Here is a 6000-nt window from a genome sequence, read left to right as displayed (position 1 = left end):
GAACGCTCCTCCACCCTCAAAACCGACCGCTAGACTAGTACAAGGTTTTACGAATTAACGTGCACTGACATTTCGTACACAAATGTACTACACTTGTTTTGAGATCAGGCTGTCCTTTGAGATAAATAAAGTTAGGTTTGGCTTCTTTGAGATACACTTTGAAAAAGAGGCAACAGGCTAGGAATGTACCAGTGATGCTAAAAGAGCCATTTTTCCAACTGTGTCCTCTCAACTGCACCCCTTGCACACACTGAGGCAGAGAGAGAGAGAGAGAGAGAGAGAAGGCTAGAGATCTATTTCCTTTTGTAAATCATCTGACAGGGATTTTTAGGCAGTGAATGATGTGGGTTGAAAGCTGAAAATCTGAAATGAAAATCTGGCCTCTGTGACTAACAAAACAAACGAAAAAGACTTGGGGGGAGGGGGGGGGGTAGCATAAAAGCGACAATTCTACGCAGCCACAGGCATGCTATGCTAATTAGCTCTTCCCAAAGCCAGCCCCGAACAAGAGGTTTGAGCAAAATGTAGCAAAAATATGACACCTATATGTCTGTGTGTGTGTGTTAATACAGATGTCATTCAGACACCAAACTCTATTGGTTTCCCTATGCTAAATAAAAGGAAAACATCTATTCACAGGCGGTATAGAGATTCCTTGCAAAAGTCTGAATCTCTGATACACCTGTGTGAAACTCCTTTGCACAATTCTTCATTCATTGGGCTATCCATAAGAGACACCATGTCTGTTCTGTGTTGCTATTTGCAAGTATGGATCTAAGGCACATTTAGAGAAAGTACTGTAGGCCTACTGGTGAAGAAAACAGTACAAAAGGTGTTTACTGTAGGTCTATTTCAATGAAAAAATGACAAGTTGTAGTTCAGTGAAATGTGTCTTGTCTAGGTGCTTACTGTAGGTCTGTCAATGACAGTTACATCTTGGGAAGAATATATACAATTTAAAATACAATTTTTTTTATTCAGTATATTTTGTCTTGATACAAGAAGGGTTACTGATGAGTTACCTGCAGTTTCCTTTTGAGATCAGCAGAGAGACAGGTTTGTGAAAGAAAGAGAAGAGGTAAAAGAGGAGAGAGAGAGAGATAGAGACTGTGAAGGTTTGTGTGTGTGTGTGTGTGTGTTTAAGAAACAGAAGATGGTGAAGGAGAGAGAGAGAGAGAGAGAGAGAGAGAGGAGGGGGAGTAGCCTTACCCTTCATCTAACCACCCCGAGTGTAGCCATAACAACCCTGTCCGAGTGTAGCCATAACAACCCTGTCCGAGTGTTGCCATAACAACCCTATACATTTTGTCTCCTAGAGAAGGAGTGTGTGCTTGTGACACACACTTGGCAAAGGGGATTGGCAAACTGATGTGCCCAGGATATCTAGTGTGTGTCATTTTATCAGTGTGTGTTGTGCTGTTATCTTTGTGTCTGTCTGTGTGTGCGCACAAGTTTGCGTGTGCATCCATCTGAGAGATTGAAGACGTGTGTGTAAGCAGAAGCACGTCAGTACATTAACAGCCTGCCCCAATAAAACAGCATGTGCATCTAATAAAGCCCCCGCAATTTAATACAGCAATCTCTTCAACTGGACAAGATGAAGCCAGGCACCCCCACTGGCCTCGACACAGAAGGAGTCCTCCTGTCTGCTTGCTTAGGGCAGTTCACTGAAGCCTTTCCCCACAATACTGAACACAGAGGTGGACACGCTGCAATACTGGACATAGAGGTGGACATAGTGGTGGACATGCTGCAATACTGGACACAGAGGTGGACATGCTGCAATACTGGACACAGAGGTGGACATGCTGCAATACTGGACATAGAGGTGGATATAGAGGTGGACATGCTGCAATACTGGACATAGAGGTGGATATAGAGGTGGACACGCTGCAATACTGGACACAGAGGTGGACATGCTCCATCCCCACAATATGTTTTTGTTAAACATATTTATTTCTTTATGAGATTTTCCATTTTCCCAAAATAAATTTGCTTCCCTTCAAGGTTGGATTTTTCCAATTTTTTCATTGTGAGATTACAATAAATCACCAACAGATTATTTTTTATACTGGTTTTTAGTCAACTAGCAGAGGTGCCAATCATTCTGGAGGGTGCTGTACATCCAGTCACCCTAACGCTGTCCATCAAAGTGAACATGTACGTCCAGTCACCCTAAAGCTGTCCATCAAAGTGAACATGTACGAGCTGTAAACCAGCTTGTAAGAGGGATACCTGATTCTCTGGAATGTAATAATCATAATAATAAAAATGAAAAACAATAATAATGTTTTCATCTGCATAATTCTAGACCCTTTGCCAAATATTTTGCTATTAGCAATGAGGCTTGAATCTAACATGTTCAGGTACATGTTTAAATCTTCACCGGTTGGTTCTGGTGTGTGTTCAGGTAAGTAACGCTCAAGTAATGCTTCCTCACGCTGAGATGCTATTCCAGCTCTATCGACACCCATTATCCATCCATCAGAAACAACGCAACTGATATACAACTGATAACTGATGTGCCGGAGTGGGACTGTGGGGATGTTGAGGTGCTTTGATAGGGAGGTGGGTGAACTCTTACTGACGCATACCTGTTGAGGTGCTATGATAGGGAGATGGGTGAACTTTTACTGACGCATACCTGTTGAGGTGCTATGATAGGGAGATGGGTGAACTCTTACTGACGCATACCTGTTGAGGTGCTATGATAGGGAGATGGGTGAACTCTTACTGACGCATACCTGTTGAGGTGCTATGATAGGGAGATGGGTGAACTCTTACTGACGCATACCTGTTGAGGTGCTATGATAGGGAGATGGGTGAACTCATTGAGTGCCAAAAATGTAATATTAAATTTTTCCTTCCCATGCGTTGAGTGCCAAAAACGTAATATTAAGTTTTTAGCTTTTTTTTTTAATTACGAAACTAGACACTCTAACACACCTTATATGTGATTTTGGGAACTCTGTGATGAATGGAAATGAAATATATGACGATCGAAAACTCATGAAAACGCACAATCTGGACATTTTATCTGGACATTTGATCATAACTCGGTTGCCGCTTTGGGTCGAATCAGTGACACATGCACGTCATCTCAAAACCAGGCCATTTTCGTGGGTCTATCACTAGGTGGCAGTCTCGCCAGGTCTCGCTGATCACTTCCCGGAAAGTTTACAGGCAACACTTCATATTTCATGAAAGACGTTATAACGGTTCGAGCCCCGACCAGTGGGCCGCGGCTGAAGTGCCCTTGAGCAAGGCACCTAACCCCTCACTGCTCCCCGAGCGCCGCCGTTGTAGCAGGCAGCTCACTGCGCCGGGATTAGTGTGTGCTTCCCCTCACTGTGTGTTCACTGTGTGCTGTTTGTGTTTCACTAATTCACCGATTGGGTTAAATACAGAGACTAAATTTCTAAAGTGGAATGGTGGGGTGGGGGTAGGGGGTAGGGGGCAGGGGGTGGAATGGTGGGGTGGGGGTAGGGGTAGGGGGCAGGGGGTGGAATGGTGGGGTGGGGGTAGGGGTAGGGGCAGGGGTGGAATGGTGGGGGTGGGGGGGGCAGGGGTGGAATGGTGCAGGGGGGGGGGGGGGGGGGTGGGGGGGGGGCAGGGGTGGAATGGTGGGGTGGGGGTAGGGGTAGGGGGCAGGGGGCAGGGGGTGGAATGGTGGGGTGGGGGTAGGGGTAGGGGGCAGGGGGTGGAATGGTGGGGTGGGGGTAGGGGGGGGGGCAGGGGGTGGAATGGTGGGGTGGGGGGGGGGGTAGGGGCAGGGGTGGAATGGTGGGGTGGGGGTAGGGAGTGTGCTCCGTCCGGCATCTTTTATTGTCTTTTGTTATGTGTCAATTTCTTGTATGTGGAGCGTTTGGGTTGCACTCGGTGCATGTTAAATGCGCTATAAAAATAAAACTGACTTGACTTGACATTCATTCTCTCCTACAAAAGGCTTTTCTTAATCTCTTTCTGACCAATCAAAGACTGCTCCCTCTGACTAATCAAAGACTGCGCCTTCTGACCAATTAAAGACTGCTCCCTCTGACCAATCAAAGACTGCGCCTTCTGACCAATTAAAGACTGCTCAATCAAAGACTGCTCCTTCTGACCAATCAAAGACTGCTCCCTCTGACCAATCAAAGACTGCTCCACAACAAGTGTACTGTTCCTTTGGGCCAGACATGTACAACCCTGTTGTGTGTTTGTTCTGTTTCCCTAATGAGGCTGTTTAATCTACAGGTATTCAGACAGACAGCCAGCTGACCACACAACAGCCATGACCTGCACGGGAGGACCCACAACAGCCATCACCTGCACGGGAGGACCCACAACAGCCATGACCTGCACGGGAGGACCCACAACAGCCATGACCTGCACGGGAGGACCCATGGGTCAGGGTGTGTGGGGATGGGGGGGCAACTCAGGGTCAGGGTTGGGGTGCCGGCCCCTCTAGATGATATTCTGAGAAAGAAAGTCTGTGTGTTCCTTATCAACCACATTGCTATAATGTCTTGCTAGAAATGCCTTTCTTTCTTAATTTCTCTCCTGAATTTCCCCTGGGGATCAATAAAGTATCTATCTATCTATCTATCTATCTATCTATCTATCTCCTTACCTCTTTATTTTTCTACAGATATCAGCAGAGTAGAGTACGGATCTACCATTTGACCATACAATTGAGATCAAACTAGCTTTGGATCTACCATTTGACCATACAATTGAGATCAAACTAGCTTTGGATCTACCATTTGACCATACAATTGAGATCAAACTAGCTTTGGATCTACCATTTGACCATACAATTGAGATCAAACTAGCTTTGGATCTACCATTTGACCATACAATTGAGATCCAACTAGCTTTGGCTGAGCTACAGCTCTCTTGTGTACTCCAGAAATATACTACGCAGGTGGGTCTTTGTGATCAAACAAACTCATGTTGTGCTAGAGGGCGGTAAAGCAGATTACACTTTAAAAACCTGTTTTTTTTACTTTTTGAAAGAGAACTGTAGTCATAGCAACAGCAGCTGTGTGCATGTGAGACTGTGTGTGTGTGCATGCATGGATGTGTGTGTGCTGTTTCACAAATATAAAATATATATTTTAACATACATGACCACTCCACACCATTTCTTTATGTGCTTGTGTATCCTCTGAAGCACATCCTAATCTCTCCTTATGAAAAGGAAAATGTCATATCCAGCTACCCAGGACAAAAACACACAGTGGAAAAGAGGAGGTGGCAGCATATTGGCCCCATACCAATTACAGGGCCCACAAAACGTGTGTCCTTTGGAGTATTCATCTTTTCATCCAACACTTCCTATAATCCTGCGTGGCTCTGATGACCTACTAAAAGGGACCTTCCTGCGTGGCTCCTTTCATGCTATTTTCACCTCCCAAGAAAGAGCTCATCACCACGAGGCTGTGTGGAGAAAGGAAAAACATCTTCTAAAAATGAGCCGAATAAGCATCAGTTCAGCCTAGTAACACTGCCACCTATACATCCTGCCTCAGATCATACTATACATCCTGCCTCAGATCATACTATACATCCTGCCTCAGATCATACTGCCACCTATACATCCTGCCTCAGATCATACTATACATCCTGCCTCAGATCATACTGCCACCTATACATCCTGCCTCAGATCATACTATACATCCTGCCTCAGATCATACTGCCACCTATACATCCTGCCTCAGATCATACTATACATCCTGCCTCAGATCATACTGCCACCTATACATCCTGCCTCAGATCATACGATACATCCTGCCTCAGATCATACTATACGTCCTGCCTCAGATCATACTATACGTCCTGCCTCAGATCATACTGCCACCTATACATCCTGCCTCAGATCATACTATACGTCCTGCCTCAGATCATACTGCCACCTATACTTTCTTGATAATCCAAGAAGAAGTTTCTAGAAGGTGACAAAGAGTTCAGATCCTTCCTCACTCTCTCAGGCTTGAATGCATTACGGACATGTTCCTAACC

The sequence above is a fragment of the Alosa alosa genome, chromosome 4, assembly GCF_017589495.1.
Source record: "Alosa alosa isolate M-15738 ecotype Scorff River chromosome 4, AALO_Geno_1.1, whole genome shotgun sequence".
NCBI lineage: Eukaryota > Metazoa > Chordata > Actinopteri > Clupeiformes > Clupeidae > Alosa > Alosa alosa.
This window is presented reverse-complemented; position numbering follows the sequence as displayed.